The 23474-nt window shown below is 38.2% G+C and overlaps 1 protein-coding gene across 1 annotated transcript in view; it reads left to right on the forward strand.

The window, feature by feature from the left end:
- The first annotated feature begins 291 nt into the window (after nucleotides 1–291).
- The window catches only part of LOC140501080 (disks large-associated protein 1-like), an 890990-nt gene continuing 867807 nt past the window's right edge, over nucleotides 292–23474 (forward strand). The window contains exon 1 of the mRNA XM_072604298.1: nucleotides 292–607. The gene's annotated coding sequence lies outside the window, so the exon portion shown is untranslated. The remainder of the gene's footprint in view (nucleotides 608–23474) is intronic.

Consider the following 23474-nt stretch of genomic DNA (forward strand, 5'->3'; position numbering starts at 1 on the left):
ACGAAGTGACCTCTCAAGGTCCTGCCCGGCTCTAAGGATTCCCTGACCACACAGTGAGAGAGGAAAGCTCTCGGGGAGACACCGGGCTTCTCCTGCCGAGTCCTCCCACCGCCCTCCGCCCTCCGCGCGCGTGGCTGGGCTAGGGCCAGGTACTAGTGGTCACAGCCATAGTAGCGCAGGGTGGGGGCTGCTTGGCTGGCTGCCGCCGCCCGCTCCGGTGGTTGGGCGGAGGAAGCGCGGGACTCCTCCTCCCCACCGTATTAACATGCACCCAGGGGCGGGTGACCAGCTCTCAGCCTCTCTGCCTCAGCTCGCCTCTTCCAGGCGCTCAGCCTCGGAGCCAGAGGCGAGCGCAGCGTTGTAGCCGGCATAGCGCTCCTCAGCCGGCCAGACCTCGCTTCGGGGACCCCTCCAGCCCCGAGGGGATCAGAGGCCACGGCCGCAGCGGCAGCTGCCGCCTCCAGCACCTCGCACTCCGCTCTTCTCTTGGGGCTCCCTACCCCGCTCTCTCTGCACCTGTCCCGGCTTCGCAGGCACCTTCCTCTCGTCCTCCCTGAAGGGCTCGGCAGGAGGACGCACCGACGAGCGGACTGCGGGCAGCTGAAAGGTAACAGCCGGGCTGAGCCCCCGAGCTGCTTGCGCCGCCGGGGAGCCTGGGCGGGCGCCGGCAGCCGCGGAGCCGGAGCAGCTGCCGTGGCCGCGGCCGCTGTCCCCGCCGCGCGCTGAGGTTTCTTGTCCTCTACTCCACCAGCCTGGCTCCCCTTCCTCCTCTTTCCCAGTGGCTGCGGGAAGGGAGTTCCCTTGCTCTCTCGCTTCCCTTCACCTTTCCTCGCCCTCCGAGGAACTGCGGGAGAGGAGACACCAGGTCCCTTTCCCGGTGAATGTGGTGCCAGACCACCCTCAGCACTGGACAGATTGCTACTCGACTTGACCGTGTCAGGAATGTAGTAATCTTGGGGGAGGGGGAGGGGAAAATAGCTTCGGCTCTCTTCCATACCTCCAAATCAAATTCACACACCCACCCACCTACCCACGCACTCTCTCGACAATGCACCTTGCAGGGGAAGGAGCGAGAAAGAGAGGAACTGGTGAGATTCCCTGGCAGGCTCCCGAGTCCATTAGACAAGAAGTTGTTTCACATGCTTTTTCGGGTGGCATTTTGTCTATTCTAGCGGAGAAAGAAGTCCCTGCTCTGTGTGTGTGTGTGTGTGTGTGTGTGTGTGTGTGTGTGTGTGTGTGTGTGTGCGGAGGAGGGGTATGAGGGGAGAAGGAGAGGGCTTTAGAGTCATCCCCTGCTAAAGCCCTGATTTGGCTGAATCGTGTGGACCCAAGATCAGACCCTGTATTCAGGAAGTCAGGCGAGCAAATTGAATAAGCGGGGCTGGAACTGGAATCAGTGACCTCTCGTCGGGGCTCTGGGATGTAACAAATTGCACTTTCATTGAGTGGCGGCTGCAGCTGCTGGAGAGACCTTTTTTCAGGGGGAATGGGGACGAGATGAAGACCCTGTATTCAGCACCCCGCGCAGCTCCATTTACATTCTTGCTGGAAGTAGAAATCTCTGTGCTTCATTAAGAAAGGGTGATGGAAAGGAAGCCCTGGGAACGACGAGCTGACTCCAGTACCTGCTAATGCATTTGTTTAGATGCTGAAGACATTGTGTTCAGGAGGAGCTCTGCTCATCTATTTCCTAGCTAGTCGTAGAGCAGAACGTAGAGCACAAACCCGCCTCCATAGTCCTCCTGGCGCTTGTATTGTAGGTTAGTGGGATTTCGCTATTGGGGGCGGGGGCCTCAGTCTTGGGAATGGGAAGCTGGCTAGTGTTGCCTTATTGGGGGGAGGGGGCGGGAGGATGAAACTAAGGGAGATTCCCTCACCACTTTTTCCGAAGTGAGTAAAGACGTCTGGATGCTGTGAAAAGATGTGCATCCTCCACCCCCCCGCCGCCCCCCACCTTACCTTCCCCATCACACCAAACAGGCAACAAAGGTTAAGTTCTGTCATGAAGAACAGTGAAAGATATAAGATAAAAACGAACCAATTGAATTGCAGATCTTTAGATCTTTTGTTCTTATTGGGTTTTCCTCAGTTGTTATAGGACTGCCCACCCAGAAGGAAATGTTAGTTGCAATCTTCGACAGATTGGAAAGGGAGTAGAAGCGCTCAATAAATGTTTCTTGAATTGAAATGATCATGACATCTTGCAAGGTCATTTTACTATGAGTTAGCCTCCTTGATTTATTTATTGGGCATCTCATTTATAGCAGCACTTCCATTTTAGGAAGGAACTTTCAATTCTCATGTGTTATAATCAATACTTTTTGCAGTTTTGCAGGTTTAGCAAAAATTTGCAGCTAAACTATTTAATTGGTGTTATTAAATAGGAATGCCGCTAAGGTAAAGAACTAGCAATATGTGTACCATTTCCATATGTAAAAGAGAAAATATTTTCTCATTAAAAGTTCCTAATTATAAATGAATCTGGAAAATGTTTATTACAGAAACAAATGCAATTTTAAAAATAGAACTTCAGTTAGAAAAGCTAATTTAGAATGTAGTTGCTGCAGGATAAGATGGTTTACAGAAATCTGTTGTCACTCAGAAATAAGTTTTGGTAATTTAGCTAAATGTACATTCAGTGAAAGTATTACCTTGAACCATGTTTAGTTTAAAGTAACAATTGATGGAGTCATTTACTTAGAGGAAAATAGAGAACAACTTTTTTTTCAGAAAGTATTTGAATACATGCTTGATTTAAGGGTAGTTCTGACATTGCTATGTTTTGATCCTAAGGTTTAAATTTACTGGCTACTCCAAGAACATATGTTTTTTAGTATTAAACTGATAGAAAAGATGTTGTTAAAATTAGTATCTCGACAAAGCTCTCCAGATTTCTTACTGTGTAGATGTATATTTTAGGAATCAAACAAAAATTGTTCCATGTGAGGAATTTTTTCATTGTCTTCTTTTTTTCCCCTTTCACACAAACATTTGACAATGAGTATAAAAACTTGAGGGGGAATGTATGATCAGTAACTACTGTAAACAAATAGAAATAGTACATCCTCTCCCAAAAAAAAGTTTCAGAAAACATCGCTGAAAATATGAACTGTGTTGCTCTACTTTTTAATCTCTTTCAGAATGCAAGAATAATGTTGAATCAGCCCGTATCATGTTTGCTGTAGTTATTGTCTATTCTGGTATATCAGAAACGCTTTGTTTTTCTGTACAGATTTTTTTAAAAATTTTTTTTCTGGATTGGATATGACAGAAAACATAAGTGACTGAAGGTCTAAGATGTTATGTGTCAGTGCCTCATTCAAAATGTAATCCAGCACCATATTCTCTGGAGAGCAACTCCATTTGAATACTCATATTCAGTGTTTTTCTCTTAGTTTTGATTGATAGGCATAATGCCAGCAAATTGTGATGCCATTTTAAGAAACAAGATTTGAGCCTGCATATGATGCAACTTTTAATATTCAAATGCAAAATTTTATTGCTTTGTAGCTTCTATGATATTAATAACATTCAAGATTATGATAGGTTCAATAATAAGCTAACACTTATATAGCACCTATTATATGCCTAGCATTATACTAAGCACTTTACAAATGCTATCTTATTTGATCCTCACAACAATCCTAGGAGGTAGATGTTATTATTATCACTATTGTACAGTTGAGGAAACTGAGGTCCTGACTTGCCCAAGGTCACACGTCTTGTTAAATGTCTGAGGTCAAATTTGAAGTCATGTCTTCCTCACTCAAACTCAACTCTCTCTCCATGGTACTGCCAGCTCAGCAGATTTTTCACCCTTTATCAGTAGAACATCTTTCTTCAGTAAGGAAGGAAACATCCTTTCTGAGGCAGGCATCCAGTTGGAAGCTATGTGAAGATTCCATCTCTATAGAAACCACACTTGCCTTCCTCCTCTCACTTTAAGGAGAAAGCAGAGCATTGCTCCAGATTTCTTCCTTTCCCTTTTTCTGCCCTTCATTCTTTCTTGTACTCCAGAACATCTAAAGTGAACTCTCTTATTCTCTGCCAGGATAGCATGGGTATTATAAAAGGATTCTTTTGAAATATTCAAAAGCTTATGTCCAATTTTTCTATCCTTTCTGTTTATTTTGGTTTTGTTTGTTTTAATGATCAAAGATTTTCTTTTCAAGAACTTTCGGGGAAACTTCATTGTTTCAAACCCTAACTTGGTAGTGTAAGATTTCCCTGTGTGCACTCTGTGTCCTTGAATGCTTTTCCTAGTGCCCCTTGCCAATTCCATAAGTGCTAACCAAGGCAAGTTCGTATTGGCAGGCAGAAGAAAACTAGCAAGATTTTCTCTCTTTCATCACCTGATAGAATTTTTTAGGGAACCTGCCACTTTTTGTGTGAGCTTAATCCCAGAGGCCACTCATTGATGATCACTTTTTTGTGATTGGATATATCTAATCTGAAGATGCTAAAGATGATGGCTGCTTCTGGGAAGTTCCAACATTACAAAGAAGCTGTTAATTACATCAGGGAGAATTCAAATTACTCCTCTGAACCCATGTATTTCTTACTTAACCTGCATTTAATGACATACCCATGGGGGCATATCATTTATTTTTACTAGGGTCTTCTTTTTCTTCTTAGACTGTATAGCTCCAAGGGACCTTAGGGGTCTAAGCTTTCCCCCTTGGAATACAAGGCCAAACAGATAATTAATTCAAAAATAACAATGCTTAGAGCCTGCTTACTCTCTTTAATACCTACTTGATAAGTTTCTATAAAACATCCAAATAGTGTATAAAACATTCAAAATACCATCCCCCATGCTCACACTCTGCTTTCTCTCTTTCTTCAATCTAATGCTGAGCAAAGGGCCTGCAGTATAATAGATACTTAATAAATGCCTGTTGACTTGACTTGTTTAATTTTGATATTTTACAGGTAATTCTGTTTTCTACCTGGGTAAAAACAATAACTAAAACAGCAACCATAAATCACTGACTTTTGCATGAAAGGGATTAGATTGCTGCCAATCTTTGCCAAGTTCTTGTGGTACTGAAGTGAGTAGAGGTCTTGCTGAAGTTTTGGATAAGAAACTAGAAAAGGCAAAGCTGTGCTATGAGTTGTTTATCTCTCTGGTCTATGAAGCCAAGTCCCTGCACAAGGAAGTTTAAGAGAATATTTCAATGGTTCCCTGAAGCTTCTTGTGGGAAGGTCTCTCTGGGCATTTTTCCAACTCTACTGTCTTACTCTATGACATAGTTTTGGCTAATTTGAAAACATCTGCTGGAGTAACTTCCTTTTAATACAACAATCAGACATCATGTATAGGTACATGATAGAAGCATAGATATTAATACTGGGTATAACTTCATCAGAATACCCTTTGCTCAAAGTTTTTCATTTCAACATCAATGGAAATTATTTCCTATTGTGAAATGTGTTTCTGATCTAAATATTATCTTTAAGATTTCTTTTAAAAGCACACACTGTTAGTTTCAGGCAAAGGGGTATTTCAGACCTTTGTTAGACTTTGCAAACAGTTGTTCAGTATGATTCATCATACCAAGCTGGCAGTAAAAAGAAAAAGGTCAACTTCAACTCTTCTAAGTCCTTTTACTTTAGAAACCATCCTAGTAGGTAAAAGTAACATTTTTTCAATTTTTAAAAAGAGGTTGATTATATATAAAGCCTGGAGAGAATTATTTGAGCCTGCATATGATGCAACTTTTATATGTGTACCTGCGTACTTATTGACACCCTAGATTATTATCAGTACTGCTCAGAAAGTCACTTGAGTTCCTTGGCTGCTCTTTAGGATGCCTAATAGTATGGATTGTTCTAGAATAATTCCTCCTACTCATATAAAGACAAGAACTTTTAGGGCACCAATGCAAGGATCTAAAATGGGACATTACTTGCAACCTCAAATGTGTAATTTTTCACCTTACTCTTTGCCTTTAATATTTGTAATCCTTTGTAGTTGCTCTGTAGAGATCCTGAAAGAGAGAAATCTTGTCCACAGGATGGCTACTTTGAACCTAATTTGACTTTAGGAGTCTTAAGATCCTCAAAATGGGTAGGTGAGTTCTTGGCCACTTATAATAATTCATAGACTTCAGTCCACTAATGAAACTGTTGAGCTTTTTTGTGACCTTTACTTTCTCTTCTTCAGACTCTTAAAACATGCTTACATAGATCAGATAGATCCCTTAGACAGAAGGGAATGGGAGAATAGATACTGTGTTCTGTTAGAAATTTTGGACATGTTGTGCTGAATATGCCTAAAGGCCATGCAGTTGAAAATATCTAATAGACAATGTTGATGTAGGACTGGAGATGAGAGAGACTAGTCCTGGATATGTAGAAGTGGGACTCCTTAATCTCTTGGGAACTGGTGAAGATAACAAGAGATGGAGTTTAGAGATGAGAGACTTGGAATTCTCCCAAATTAAAGGGCATGATATGAATCATGAACCAGCAAAGGAAACTGGGAAGAAATGGTCACACAGATAGAAGGAGAAGTCAAGAAATTACTGAAGCCCTTCTGTTGTATCCTTTATGGCAGTGTGGCTACTGCTTCACTTGGGGGTTCATCCACACGCTCTGATAACCTACAATATGCCTCCAGGAAGTTGACTCTCTCTATTCCAAAGGGGGCACTTCTCAAGTTTGGTAAAGAGTTGGTATTGGTACAAGTACCTGAGAATTTTGAAGAACTAGGAGATTTGTTTTTCAAGGTGCCTGGGGTGGATTAACATGTTGTCTATATTAAGCTATCAGTTCCTGTGGTGCCATTGGGTGGGAGGCAGCAAGTAAAATCAAAGAACAATGCAGTGTAGCAGTTATGTAAAGACTGTCATTTTAATTGTAACAAGACTAGGGAGAACTAGATGATAAATATAGTCAGGAGCTTACTATGGAAGATCACTGGCAATTTCCTCCAATAATGACTAGGATGTCCGTGGCATTTACTCTGCTGATCCAGGTCTATGTTCATGAAATATACAGAGGTCGTTGAGTGCTCCAGGCCTAGATACAGACTACTTATTGGTTAAAATATTTCCTTAAGAGTCAAGTACAAATGGGCCATTAGAGGGACTTTGGAACATAGAACTACCAGTTAACATGCTCTTATAAACAGAACTTGCCATGATAGAAAAGGAGTGATTCTTCTAGAGGTCAGGCTCCTTTGATGGGCATCATTCTGTGGATACCCTGTCTCTCAGTTTGCATGGATTCTTCAGAGTTAATGGGTATGGGTCAGGTAATAGAAAGGGAAATGCTAGCCGTTATTATTATTGGTCCAGGTAATAAGCGTAAACAAGTACATGTAACGCTAAGTGCTGGAAAGGTCTCCATCATATCTGCCTGGACTAGTTTGTTCTGAATAGGACTTGGCAGGTCATCCAGAAATTTACCCATTGGGGGTTGGCTTAGTTCATGTTAGATCCTGGCAAAGGACCCAGAAAGACCTGAGATATCAGACCTTGGACACTTGCCCCTGACAGAACTGGGGCTGGCTGACTGTCAGAATAGAATTGCCTGAAGATATTTGAGGAATTTCTCAAAGATAGGGCTGGTTCAAATCCTCCTTATGATACATGCTAGCTGTGTGACCATGTGGTAGTTACTTAAGCCCTCCGAGTCATATTCAGTGATGCAGAATTGTAAGTTATTGATTCCTGGCAATTCACTGTGGTGGAGGTTGTTCCCATACTGGGGGAAAACCTATCAAAGGTGCTTGTTTGATTTGCATATCACCTTACTGATTTTTACTGTCCTTGAAGTCCATACATTGCCTGAGATCGATGTCAGAAATCCAAGAAGAAAAGGTTGTCTAAGAGTTCTTTACAGGTGAATATCCCAACTAGTGGCTAAATTGAAAGAGAACTCAAAGCATGAATAACCAGCAAAGTAAATAGCATCCTAATTCCTGAGCGGTACAAAGGAACCAGGGAGTCTTGATCTGTCAAAGAGGAGGATTTGGGTTGTTTATTACTTTCCCCATAATTCCATTTTTTTATGCCTGAAGAAAGTTCTAGTTAAACCTTCCAACTTAAACATTCCTAGCTGTCCTCACTTATACTCTCTGAAGGCTTTAAGTATATGTTACCTGGGGAAATGAACATTAGTTTTTCATTCTCTAACATCTTGCCTATTTCAGATCTACTTACTTTTTTTCATATGCTATGGGTTTATAAGCTCATGATACTTTTTATGACTCTATGGTAGATGTGTTTGAATCATTCATTTCCCTGAAATTCTATCTCTTTTTTTCTATCATTTTCTTGGTAGGATTAAAGCTGCTGGTCCAGATATTAAGAAATCTAGAGAAAATAGTGTAATTCAATTGGTAAACATTTAATGGGTAATTCCTCATTCAGAAAACAGTGAATAGGAAATAATTAGTAAATATGGTTTCTCCTCTCCGGGAGCTTATAATCTAGTTGGGAAATGACATAAATGTGAAATAATTTTATACATATAAAACCATATTCAAAATGTGAAATTTTATTTCATGAAGCTGAGATGGTATGCAGAGTATGGAAATAGTGTTAAAAGAAGAGAAAGAGTTGTTAACAGTTATCCCTTTTGTGCCAATTCATTATTACATATAGATTCCCATGTGATCCAGTTATGCATAATAAGTTAAGTGTATCTAGGCACAAAGTACAACAGTAATGATTGCCTGGAAACTTTCTATTCATTTAATGTCTACTTTATGCATTTGTTTTTCCCACAGTTCAAAAATTAGTCATTCTGCATCAAATGGTCTTTCCTCCTTTTGTGCTTTTCAGCACTTTTTAATATATTGTCTTCCTTCATTAGAGTGCGAAGTTCCTTGAGGTCAGGGGCTTTCCTTTTTTTTTTGTTTTTTTACTTATATATGTATTCCCAGGCACATTATAAAGCATGTAATAAATGGGTTTTGATTGATCACTCCTTTATAGACTTTGAATGAATAAAAAAAGAGGATTTCTTAAGCATTGTGTACCAAGCACAATACTCAGTCCTGGGGATAAATTTATTTGAAGAAGCCAAAACAGTCCCTGCTCTAAAGAATCTTGTATGCTAAGGAGGAAAATAACACATATAGAGAAATGGCAGCCAAGAAGGTGTATCTTTGCTTGAAAAGTCAATGGAATTTTAAGTGGAGTTTTGAGAGATTTGGGTTGATAGATTTTTTTTTTTAGTTGAAATAATAGTGCTCATTTGATTATGGAACAAGAACTGGAAAGTGGAGGGATGAGAAGTGAAAAGCACTTTTAGCAACAAGCCAGATGATGAGAAGACAATCAGAGTTGAGTGAGGCATGGCTCTAGCTATCTAGATATAGTGATCCACATAAGATACTTTCCATTCTGGACAATTAGGTCCTAGGGTCAGCATTCTGAAGCTTAAGGGGTTATACTTTCAAGGCATTGGCATCATCTCTAGTCAGAGGAAGGAGTAGTAGCTGACTCCTGAGAATGCCAGAAAGTAAAGGAAAAGACTATACATACTTTTTTTTTGCCTTTTCTTCCAAGGATCTTTCAAAGTGAAAATTGTGTGGCATATGGAAAGTAATTTGAGTCACTCCAAAGAGAGTTATTGTATAAGGACATTTATAAACAATCAGAATAAAAGCAGTATAAAATTTACAAACAGGCTGTATTCTAGGAGTTTGTACATTTTTTTTAAAGAAAGGGGATTTAGATTTTTTCCATTGAAATAAGCAACAGTACAGATGGTGGGAAAGTTTTAAATTTCATAATGGACCTAAGTTAAGTGTACAATAGTATTATCTTAACTCTGTCTAATCATTTATCTCTGTCAGAAAATCTATGTGAATTTCCAAATTTAGGGCACAAGAAATACTCAAAACACTGAGTAGAGGATTTTTCTCATTCTTTTGGAAGCATTTTTTTTATGTAAAAAGATGGGATAGGGTTCAAATATAAGTTCCTTTATTTTCTAGAAGCAGCTAAGTGGCACAATGAAGAGTGAATTGAGCTTGGAGTCAGGAAGACCTGAGTTCAAATTTGGCCTCAGATACTTACTAGCTGAGTGACCCAGGGTGAGTCACTTAATCTCTGTTTGCCTCAGTTTGCTAAATTGTAAAATGGAGAGAATAACAGCACCTACCTTGCAGAGTTTTGAGGATCAAGTGAAATAATTTTTGTAAAGTCCTTAGCAAAATGCCTAGCAAATCACAGGAATCTATAGAAGTGTCTCTTCCCTTCCCTCTTTCCTTTCTTCAGGGATAGGAACTGGGTGAGGTAGAGGTGGAGAACACAGCAAGGAAGAGAGATGCTTCTGGATAATAGTAATATGTGAATGTTACTTTTTTTTTTTTCAGGCAAAAAAATAAAAATGAAAATGAAAACAAACCACATGCAAAAATTTAGACAAAACCAAAACCAGGTCCACACTGTTTTTAGGACAGTCATTCCCTGGGTGTTTTGATTTGGGTAACAAAGTCACCTTGAGGAAGAACCAGACTGCCCTTGTTCCTTACTATCAGGTGAATATCAGCATATAATATCATTCAGGACTGGCACTCTATCCACTGTGCTAGCTGCTTCAACCACAACAACATTACCAGGAAATAGTATTATTAGAACTAAAAGGGAACCCAGGGATACTTGGAAGTGAGGAATTATGCATTTTCATGGACTTATTTACACTTATGATATTTTCATAAGATCTCAAAGCAATATTTGACTGGCAGTTAAGATCTTTCAAGAACTCATTGGAAAATTTTGGCGATCTGGTCAAAGGTAGGATTTTCTTCAACAGATTCTTGGTGTTTTCAAGAAATCCAGGGTTAGCTAAGTCCATTTTGCTATCTCACATGATCATATTTCGTACTGGCCTTTACCTTAATGGCCCTGTGCACTGGGGTTTGAAATGGCTCTGTGATAGGTGTGGCATTATTGATCATAGGTCACTTGTGGAAGTGTATCTTCAAACTAGAGGCTGACAGTAAGAAGTAATTTGTTTCCTTTTCTATGACTTTCTAGTACTCAGCTCTGGGTAATTACCCAGAGGTGTCTCTGAAATATGCCACACCAAACTGACTTGAATGATTTCATAATCAAGCTGGTGCTCTAGGTTGCATACAAAACCTCTTGAAGTGTAGTTTTCCTTCATTTCGTCTTCGCTTTCACTTATTTTAGTGCATCCCACATATGAAAGCACATAGTGAAAATTAAATTGTCTCAGCAAAAATGATAGCTCTGTGATTTTGCCATACAACTTTGGTTGATAACATTGGAATTCTTAAACTCAGATGTTCAAGAATTCATTCTCTAAATTCCCATGTTTCCCTCCTTTGTGTTTTTCCTAATTATCATCAGGGTCTTCTTCAGTTGATTGTCCTACAGAAAACTAGGCAGTAAGGAAGTGAAGCAGAGTGTTAAATATGTAGATTGCCTTTGGCTTATCTTCCATTCCTCACCTGCCTCTTGCCACTTGTCAGAGAAATTCTGTATGACAGAGGTGAGTCTCTGTCCATTCTCCTGGGTGGGTGGCCATCTGCTTGCTATTGAGAAAATGAGCCCCTTCCTCCTAGCAAAAGCCCTGATGGCCAAAAGGGAAACCTCTGCCTTTTTTTTTCCCAGCAATCAATTTATTAGAAAGAAGAAATGAAAATACATTCATATTTCTATATAAAATACATTTATATTTATAAATTCAGACAGAAATGTATAATAAGAGAAAAGTATTTGAAGCATTGCACAAAACTGACTTACATTAAATTTAATTAAGCACTTTGATGGTAAATAAAAAAAGGTATCCAAGACTATGTTGTACCTACATTACTTTAAGTTCCTGTATATATCCTTTTGTGCCACACCTTAAAAGAACGTTATTATATTGTAGTATTTTTTGGTGATTCTATTTGATCTAAACTTTAAGACTTGAAATCAATGGCTTAATTTTTTTCAAATCAGGCAAGACTTATGTTATCAAAAATAGATCTAATTCCTTGAGAAAGAAAAAGGCATGTTAATCATATCATTTCCTTATTCAAAGAGTACAGTTGCCTAAGCATGAAGACACCCAAGTAAAAATAGAGTGAGATTATTGAGTATTTGGGGGGAAATTTTTGATTACTAGATATCCCTACTTTGGGTTTCAGTTATTCATGAAGCATAAGTTTAGAATATTTGGAATATATGTGTAAATATATGTTTATGTATGTAAGCACACACACACACACACACACACACACATATATATATACACATATCCATGAATGTATACTTTTGCACAGAAACTGAACTAGAACCTGACAGTTACTATGTGGTACTGATACCCTAATATATGAGCTCTGTAAAAGCCTGTATGTCTTTGTTGTCATTGAATTGCCATAGGTAACTATATTACTTGATATATCTATTAAACATTTTTTTCTTTCTATAGACGCCTGAATGTATCTCTTGTGATTTTACTTCAGTATAAAATTCCCTATATGGGGAATTTGTTTATACGATGCATAAATTTGTATTCGTATATAGGAAAAATAGACCTGACTGAGAATAAATCTGAAAATCAAGCTGGATTTTTTTTTTACTCTTAAACTATGAATGCTTGTTATTGGTAAAGAAAGGTAGTCCAAAAATATTAACAATAGTGGTGCAGCAATACTTAAGTCCCAATCAACCAACATGACATGAGAAGCTAGACTGCTCTTCATTTAAAAGCTTTGCTTTTCCAACCTTCTACAGCAAAATAACATGTTTGTAGGATCTTTTATTTAAATTAATTCATTTAAGAACCATAACCACTTAAGTGTGTATTTAATAGACAAGAATCTGAAAATATAATATTAGCAATTAATTCTATGCAATTTCTTACAATGTATACTTATATTCAGTTATTCACTACATATGCATATATTATATATTTAGTACAGAATAAGACTTGAAGTATGTCTACACATAATTACTATTATAAATCTAACATATTATGAATACTTTCTAAGACAAGCAGTGTTGTACATAAATGTGTAGAATATTTGAAATTTCATGTTCATCATTTCTCAAATACTTCTATGAATCTTTGACCTCATCAAATATGGAGTGACCCTGGACTCCTCCAAGTGATCTCCAAAGTTTGACCACTCAGCATGCTGAAGTTATTTCTTGTTTTCTCCAGTGCCAATGGAGGACTCTGGCCATTCCCTTGTCACCTTCCATTCTTGCCATGAGATGAGCTATCTTCTTTTTCTGGTGTAAAATTCCTTGATGAAATCTTTTACTTTCTTCTTCAGTGTTATATATTATATGTCTTAGTCTACTACTCATACTCACATCTTTCCATTGCACTCTATATGATGGCAATCATTGGTTCTTTAGAGGCAGTAGTTTTCTAGGTCTTGCTGCCATACTTTGACACAGGTAAAATATTTGCATTGAAAAGACAGCCTTTGCCTCCATAAAAAACTTGGGGTCAATAAAAGTGCTGTGCATTTTTCAAAAAGCAATTCATCCTCCTTTCTTCTCCTTTTCATTCTTCTCCTTTTCAACTCTAAACCCCATCATTATCCATCTCTGTCATCTGTCACAGATAACAAGCATACTGTTGAACAAAGTCTATAGAGTGTCTATTCAAATATTTGTTGAGATCTGGCCAATAGACATTCTTTATAAATTTGATCTTTTCTATATGATTTGACAGACCAAGTTATTTTACAGATCTTTTCAAGGAGGGACTGAAATGTATTGAGGCTAGATGCAGTCATTACAATGGTATCTGCAAACAGGAGCATCTGGATGATCTACCATCTACAGGAAATCCCTCCTTGATTTGTACTCTGCGATAGACCTCCTCGATCAAAATGGTTAAGCATACACCTTCCTTTTATGCCTCACTTACTTAGTATCAGTGTCCCTGAATGGGATCAATTTTGTTGCAATGTCTACCAAAAATGTTGAATTATCTCAGTGCATATTTAGAAAATATTCTTTTGTAAAAGATTCTGGAAGGTGGTGTTTAGTTCTACCAAGTTGAATGTTTTTTTAAAAGTAATTCAAACAGTAAGCAAGGCAGAATCTTATATTCATCTTTTGGTAAGTTATTAGATGGCAAAGAAAAAGTTCATTGTTGAGTATCATTTCCAAAAAACCTATTTGTTCTGTATTAATATGCTTTTTGAGGTTGCATTAGATTTGCTTATAGTTGACCTTCTTAAAAATTTTGTATAGATGTAAGACTAAACTTATAGATTAGTACTAGTTGATGTATTCTTGGTCACCCTCTGTCTTTACCTATCTATCTGCCTTTCTGTCCATATATATATACATATATATATATATATATGTATATATATATATACATATATATATATACATATATATATATATATGTGCATAGTGTTAATTAGGTCCAACTTTTTCCATGCTTTTTATATTTTTCCTCTTTGAGAAATCTTTTAAATTTGTCCCTTATTGTCCTCACAGCTGTATCGCCTTCAGCATTCATCTCCTCAAAATACACATTCTAATATGGATTTTTTTCTGTCTTTGTTTTTTTCAATGCCACTTCTTCTTCCTCTCTAAGCATGTCAACCCCTGTGATGTTAGTGTCCAGCTATGACAGTTCGATATTTTTATTACAGAAAATAGTTTGTTTTAATAGTTTTTGTGGTTTCCCCTGATTTTTATTCTTTTTGTAATCCACTTTCTTTTTCCATCCTTGAATACCCTTGGGAGAATTTTATCTAGTTGGATATCTTGCCCAGCTTCCTTTAAACTGGTTTTACCCTTCATTGATTCTCTCTGCTTTATGAGATAATATTGCATACTTGTCTATTATCTGCTTTGTGCTATTTTATATACATGTTTATATCCTAACCTTGTGGGGCCTTTGGTAGGCTTCTTTCTTTTTCAAGTAAGTCAAATATGTGATCACTAAGGTCATTTGGGGCCTCTTTTGTTTTATTGCTATTTAACTTACATTGTTCTAACTTCATATAAAATTAGTATGTTGTACTGATACCATTTCTATTCATTTTCCCTTATTGATTTTCATAACCACAAAGATGAAAACTAAATGCATTGAAAGCCAAATAAATCATTAGGCCAATTTTAGGACATCATTCATGATTACTGGTAATTTATGTTCATACTGGTAGAACAAACTAAAAAACAAATGAAGAAAATCCTCATTTGTCAGGGAAGGAAAGTAAAAAAAATTATTCCATATGTTATCACAAATGCAAAAATCTATAGTAAAGGATGGAGATCATTACATGTAACTAAATACATTGTTCTTTTCTGGATGAGTTCCCCTCCTCCTCATCTCACACCCATCCCCAGTAGGAAAATGCTGACTTTTATCCCTGAACTTAGATGACAAAGTCTGGCAGCATAATGTAAGGAAAACTAAGAGACAAGCACAGAAATATTAGGGTGCAGTCCTCTGTCAATTTAGAGAAAAGGAGAGAACAGAGATGAGCAAGAAGCTTAATATATGAGCGAAAGAAAAGGAAAGCAAAGATGTAAGAGACTAAAAGTACTGGGGACATACATGGACACAACATTCTAAGATAAGGTATTCGCTTAATGGTATCAATGCAGGTCCCATCCAAGGAAATCATGTAGAACCACAAACACTTGAACATAATTCTCCTTAATCTATAAGAGGTTTAGAATTAGTCCTATGAAAAGAGTTTGCCACACCTCTGGGCCTCAATTAATTCATCCATAAAATGGGGCAGTTGAAAAAGATGATCTCCCAGCATGACTACCTTATGAATTGAGAACCCCAGGAATAAGAAGACTTTCTCGTGATTTTAGGGAAGTTTGAAATAGTATTCATAGCTGGCTGTAAAACAGAGCAAATAGTGGTAAGGGTAAAATTAAGAGGGGGAGGCAGTCAGCTACTATGGTGTTAAGATTTGGGAGGTTATATATATAAATGTGAAGTACATGGATATATATGGATATATTTGATATACTCAGATTTGGAAAGATTGGGAAGTTTGATGCACTTAGTAAATTTTGTTTAGAATTGGAAGACACAAAGACAGGTAAACAAAGTATAGGAGTTCCATTCAGAATACATGGGATTGGGAAGATATGTAAGAATAATAAATGAATTAACCCATAAGGAATAAGACCAGTACGAGATAATTTAGAGAACAGAAGCAGTACATGAAACCAAGATGAAAATATTGGCAGGCTGAATAGGAGAGAAAGGAAATTGCATGAATACCATCAAAGAACAAATTAGATCAGGATGCATAATGAGAGTGAAGATAATGAGAAAAGAAAGGGGATGAAATGTATGAAGAAAAGCTTCACCTGTCTATAGCCATCCTAGAACAATGGAGAAAGTGGAGAAAAGGAAAAATGGATGTGGATGAGTTAAAATATACCAAAGGAAAACTTAAAAATTTTCTTGACTTTATATATTCATGTCACTGAGAGAATATAGTAGTATCAATCAAAAATTATTTTATACCAAACATATAATGAGTTAACTTTGAAAGGTAGTGTTGTTTATTTGTTTTCAAGGGAGGAGGAGACACAGATTATCTGGATTTATGATTTCATTGGTGGGGAGACCCCTTGGTTGACAAACATAACTTCTTCACAAGCAGAGCAGTACTTTGTAATTTGTATTCATAGAGGTGTGGAAGAACACTGCGATGTCACAAGACTTGGCCATGATTACCCAGCTAGTATATTGCTTGAACTCAGGTCCTACTGACTCCAAAGCTTACCTACAATCCACTGTGAGGGCAGCTAAGTGGTGCAGTAGATAGAGCACCAGTGGAGGAGCACCTCCTCAGGAGGACCTGAGTTCAAATCTCACCACAGACACTTGACATTCGCTAGCTGTGTGACCTTGGGCAAGTCACTTAACCCCAATTGCCTCATCCTGGGTCATCTCCAGTCATCCTGATGAATATCTGGTCACTGGATTCAGATGGCTCTGGAGGAGAAGTGAGGCTGGTGACCTGCATAGCCCTCCCTCACTCAAAACAAAGTCAAGTGCAAGTCATGTCATCATTTCTCTGATGGCATGGTCTTCTTCAGCAAGGAAGGATGAACACACAATCCACTGTGCCACAATACCTCTCTTTGAAAATATATCGATATTTATCTTTGGGTATGAATATGCCTAATGTGGTAGAAATTAAAATCCTTTGAAAATAAGAATAAATAAAAATATTGATTTAAAACTGGAAAGGATCTTAGAGGTCATCTGATCCAACTCTTTCATTCCACAACCGCAGAAGGAGAGTCCCAGGGATGTTAAATGATTTGTTCAAAGTTATACAAGTAGTAAATGATAGAGTAGAGTTGGAGGTTCAAACCCAGGTCTTCTGAACAGGTTTCTTTCCATTGTGTTGTGCTGTTTCTTTGGATGTGACAGAACAGCTGTCTGATACTATCAGATCATTATTCACCCCCACACATATATGAAGGAAAAGCCTCTTGGGCTTTGAATCCTATGGAAAGAAATGCCAAATATTCAAAGCATTCATCCATAGGGATGGAGGAAGATGGAACCTCCAAAACACAGCCAGTATAGGAGACCTCCTAGATTCTTGATGTAGTTCCCACCTTATGAGCCAAAAACCCACTAGAGTCACTCTGACTTTCTCAAAATTAAGTATCCTGGTTCAATGACCACCTGTATCAAGCTTAGTTCTTTGTATGAACACTGGAGTAATCGATAATGGCTTCTCTTTTTAGTTGGCCAACTACCACTATACCTGTAGCATATCCAACATCTTATTGGTTAATATGACTTTATGTGTATAGGCTATACACAAACCAATGTAAGAAAGAATTGTCCATTTTATTGTGCATATGCTTTTGAGCTATTTGATAGTGCTGTTGACTTTTTTTAGTAAGAGCTTTCTTTTCCAGGTCGTCAGTAGCTGTCTGCAACACAGTCACAAGGAGTTTCTATGCTCCATCTCTACTAGGGTTGCTTCCAAGGATGATGGTTATAAGGGTGAAGCAGCACCAGTCTGGGGAGGTGGGGAGTACTTCCATTTCCAGGGTTCTTAGCCTATTAGTGTCAGTTGGTCAGTAGTTGGCAGTAGTAAAGAAAGTGAGTACTATCTCCACCACTATTCCCAGGGATCTTGGGTTTCCAAGGTTTGTTCCCACTAGTTCCTAGGGAAGGGGCTGCCCGATGCATCCTGCTTTTCATCCCTTCTTCAACATGCCTTGTTGCTTTAGCTAGGCAACCTTGCCTGCTTCATGACTTCTTTCTTGAAATAAGAGGTTGAAGACTTCCTCTAGTCTTATTAAGTCTTCCTCCTCATTGTTCTGTTCAACATGTTACTCCCAGACTGATACTTGCTTAACATCTCTTTTAAGCTATCTGACAGAGTGGGTTATGGAACTTGGAGTGAGGAACAACCAAGTTTGAATCCTCCCCCAACAATATATACCACCCTTGTGGCTCTGGGCAAGACACTGAAACTATCTGACTCAGTTTCATTATCTGTAAAATGGGGATAATAATGCCACCTCAAGGTTTGTTGGGGGGATCAAATGAGAAAACATATATAAAGTTGTTTGCAAATCTTAAAGCATGATACAAATGCTTGCTATCATCATCATTATTATTAATCGCTAAAAAAGGCCAAGGCCAATAGTCTTAAGATCACAGAGGTTGTGGCTTAGAGAGATGACATAGGAATAACTTACACTCACGAGAATACTCAGAATTTGATAGTTAATGATGATTTGGAAGACAGATGAGCAGTCCAGAATACAGGAGACACATTTATACTATAGATCCAAACAGAAAAGTGGGTCGTATTCAGGCAGGCACAAAGAAATCTAGATAATGGAATTCAGAGCAAGTAGTATACCAGAAACAGGTTTAAAACAAATATAGAATTCATAGGCATGTAATAAAAATTCTGTATAGACAGGAATGAAGCATTCTTTAGAACCAAAACTTAAGACAATATAGGGGAGTCAAACATTTTGAGAACATAAAAGGGTCAAAATGCAGAAAGGACAACTTGGCAGCATTTTTCCTTGTGATCAGCAAAGGACTGCATATAAAATATGCAGATCTAACAATCTGTTGTGCAAAAACAGAATGAACTAACATGTATGTAAGGTAAACTCTTAACCTTGGGTAACGTTCAAAGAGAAACCAAATAAGCATCTTTTTGGGGGGGATTTGTACAGTGGATGAGACACTGGACAAGATGAACCTTGAATTCCTTTGTAATTTTGAATCTCTGATAAAGGTGATATCAACAGGATGTTGATAATTGAGTCAGTCATCTGCCTCAACCCGAGAGCTTTTTAAAAGCTTTCAATTGGGGTAAGAACCAATTCCGGTTGGAAACAAGTGAGCGGGATTATCCAGTTGAAGTGGGGGCATGTGTAGGCGGGAAGAAAGACATCATCACAGGCTTTTTCCTCTTTCAAATCCATGAAAAGTACTAATCTAAGGCAAAACTGGCATTTCTTTTTAAGCTTTCTGGTTCATACCTTCCCTAGAGAGGAGAGCTAATTATTTTGCTTTGAAAGGCCAATTGCAATGTTACCCAAAAGTAGAATGGGCTGCCTTGGGAGACAGTAGGTTCCTTATCTCCCTAGATATCTTTAAACAAAAACTAGATGACCATTTCTTGGGGCATATTGGAAGGAATTCTTATTAAAATATGGACTACACTACATCAAGGGTTTTTAACTCTTTTGTGTCACAGATAGATCCCTTTCACAATCTGGTGAAGACTATGGGCAGTTTCTCAGAATACTGTTTGTGGCTTACATTCATAATTGAAGGAAATGCTCGATTCAGTTAGTGAAGATGCAATCTTCCCATTCAAAATAAAGAACCACTGAACTCATGAATTCACGAACTCTTAGGAGCCATGGATTCATGCTAAGAACACCTGGGCCAGATGGTCTCCAAGGTTCCTTTTAACTGAGATTCTGTGATACTTCTGGCTGTCAGTAAGTATTTATTAAACATCTAGTATGGATCAGGCAGTATGCTAAGCACTGGGAATACAGAAAGGCAAAATAGAGTCCCTGCCTTTAAGGAGATTATAATCTACTGGGGGAGACAATAAACAAATGTATACAAGCAATTTATATACAGGATAAAAATAAAATAATTAACAGGGGTAAGGGACTAGGATTAGGAGGGGTTGATAAAGGCTTCCAAGAGGAGACAGGGCTTGGGAAGCAACAAGGTGGAGATGAGGAGAAAAAGCATTGCAGGCATAAGGGGCAGTCAGAGAAAATGTGCAATGCCAAGACTATTTTGTTCCTGGAACAGCAAGGAGGCCAATGTTTGAAGAGTACATGGTGGGGAGTAAGGAATAAGAAAACTGAAAAAGTAGAGAGGTTATGAAGGGTTTTGAATGCCAACCAGAGGGTTTTATATTTGATACTAGAGGTGTTAGGACCCACTATTGAGTAGAGAATTACATGGTCTGACCTGTGCTTTAGGAAAATCACTTTGACAAGTGAATGGTGGGTAACTTGGAGTGGGGGAAGACTTGAGGCAGACAGACTCACCTTCGGGCTGTTGCAGTCCAAGCATGAGGTATGAGAGTTTGTATCAGGGTAGTGCTCTTCTCTCAGAAGAGAGAAGGAGCATATTGGAGAGATGCTGCAAAGGTGAAGTTAATAGGACTTAACCATTGTTTGGATATAGAGAGGGTTGAGAGATAATAAAGAGTTGAGTATGATTTGGAGGGGGGAGGGGTTTAGGGGAAAAGATAATGGGCTTGAATCAGCTCTATGAATCAACAATGTACTGAACCAACATAGGTGACAATGTCAAAAATACATTGAAATCTAGCAGATTTTTTTTTTCATAAAAAAAGGGAAGAGGTCAAAAATTGATGGAGCTTTTTGATAATCCTTCAGGATGCCAGAAAGAAAATGTATGGAGAAACACACATACACTGAAAGACACAAATAAATTCCTACCAAATAACCCAAAGTAATCTAAAGAGGAAATGCAATAAATTTTCTAAGAGAAGAGAATCCCCAAGAGCCAGGCAGACTCGTGGCTTGACTTCACTTACTGAAACATTGGAAGAAGATTTTTAAATTTTAGTATCCTGAGCTTTTAAAGGGAGTTTGTAGGTTATCTAATTCAACCTCCTTATTTTCTGAGACTTTAGGAAGTTAAGGGACATGTCCAAGACCCCACACATATTCCTGGAATTTTAAAGATAGCTACTAATGTTAAGTCTATTGCTAATTGATTATACTGTAATAATAATTCTAAATGGAATTCAATTTTAGGTATGTCTTTCTTAGTCCTTATATAAATGGGTTCTTTTACAGATACATGGGACAAATTATATTTAGTACCGTTTCACCTTTAAGGGTTTGACATATATGCCATTCAGGCCCCAGAACTATCATTATGAATATCTTTGAATACATTGTATATCCAAAAATGGTAGAGTATTAGAAATTGGAGATCACTAATACTATTATTGTAAAATATTTGTGAAAATTTGGACAAGGAAAACAAATGGTAGGTCATAGAGTGATGTACGCGTAGCAGCTAGATGACACAGAAGATAGAAGGTCAGGTTGGAGTCAAAAATATCTGAGTTCAAATTTGACCTCAGATATTTACTAGCTGTGTGACCCTCATGAAGTCATTTAACTTCTGTTTGCCTCAGTTTCTTCATCTAAAATAAGAATAGCAATGGCACTTACCTTTTGGACTTTCTATAAGGATCAAATGAGGTAGCAATTGTAAAGTGCTTAGCACAGTGCTTGACACACAGTAGGCAGTATATAAATGTTAGCGATGATGATGATGATGATGATGATGATGATGATGATGATGATGATGATGATGATGATGGTAGCTGTGGCAACAGTCCAGGCAAGAGCTCATAATAGTTTGGAATAAGGTATAATGAATACAGAAAACATTAAAGAGGTAGAATAGATAAAAACCTGGAAAGTGATTGGATGTGAGAGATAAAGGGGAGAAGAGTTAAGGATGATTTTAAGGTGGCATACCTGGATGAGTGGAAGGGGATGGTACTTTCAATAAAAATGGAGAAATTTTGTGGAGGAATAGTTTTTGGGATGAATATACTGAACTTTCTTTTGGACATGTTGAGTTTGAGATGTTTTCTGGAAAACCAGTTGAATGTTCAATCTATACTGCTAATTTTGTACTTAATCCTATATTACTTCTCACTGGTATTTAACTGATTGTGTACATCTTGATTTTCCATGTAGATGGAGTTAAAGAATATTGGAGTCAGGAACCATAAGAGGTCTCATTCAAATTCTTCATTTTACATCTGAGGAAACAGACTAGGAATAGGTGAAGTGATTTATCCAAGGTCACAGGTTAATATATGGCAGAGCTGAGTCTTACTATACTAAGTTTTGCATTTTTCCCACTACAAACATTTCTTTCTGTAACTTTGTGTTATGCACTGAGGTGGAGGAGCGGGAAAGGGAGTGGCTCTGGCTCCAGCAGTTTGGGGACAGGGGCTATTGCTGGAGTAGAGGCAGCAACACAGGGGCAGCCCCAAGCAAGGGATCACCTGTTTTAATCACTAAAGCCCTTCCAGCAGCAGAGATCCCAAGTACTGAATCCATTTGGACTTCCAGGGCCCAGGAGAAGGTCACAACTGGGGAAAGTGAGGTCTATAGAACAACCTGTTTAATGTAAGGGAGAGCTGTCTGTACATTCATTATTCATTCTCTGTCTGCTATACCATGCAATCTTGTTGAGGGCAGCAACTGTACAGATCATCCTTTGTGCCTCATCACACTTAGCACAGAGCTCTGCACATAGAAACTCCTCAAATACCTGTTGAATAAATGAATTATTTAACATCTCTGTATCTCTCTCAGTAAGTCAAAATTTTTGGAAAGTGTGAACTTTGTAAAACTAGAGAATTGGAATAACTGATCTCACAAGTTCTAAGCTCTGTGGTTAAATGTCTGCGTATCTGTCTGAAAGTGCTGTTTTGTGGAATTTCTACCCAGTAACTTGGTATCATAGAATCATAGATAGATCATAGAGCTAGATCAAAAGGGAACTCTGGAAGTCGTCTTGTAGTCTAATACCTTCCTTTTTACAGGGAGGGAAACTGAGTACCAGGGAGGTTAAATAATGTATAATTGTATATACCCTGTATAATTGACAAGGTATCTAGTGAACTTGGGTAAAGAGAAGTCCTCTGACAACATAAGAGATGGATGTTATTTAAATTTATCAAAGTGTATTTGTTTCTATCCAAGTTTGTGAGCTGTATAAAAGCTCAAAATGTAGATGTGATAAACAAAAATGAATTTCTTAGATTGGAAAGAATGTGTAACAGCAGGCCCCTGGCACACAGGATGACCTGCTATACAGGTTCTTCCATCTGCTTTTCTAAATGGAAAGCAACTTTAAGAGGGGTAAACAAACTTTAATCAAGCACATATATCATTCATTTAGTTCAGGGGAGTACCCTGAACTTCAGAGAAAACACAAACAAATTATAAGCAGAAATTATA

The sequence above is a fragment of the Notamacropus eugenii genome, chromosome 4, assembly GCF_028372415.1.
Source record: "Notamacropus eugenii isolate mMacEug1 chromosome 4, mMacEug1.pri_v2, whole genome shotgun sequence".
Taxonomy (NCBI): Eukaryota; Metazoa; Chordata; class Mammalia; order Diprotodontia; family Macropodidae; genus Notamacropus; species Notamacropus eugenii.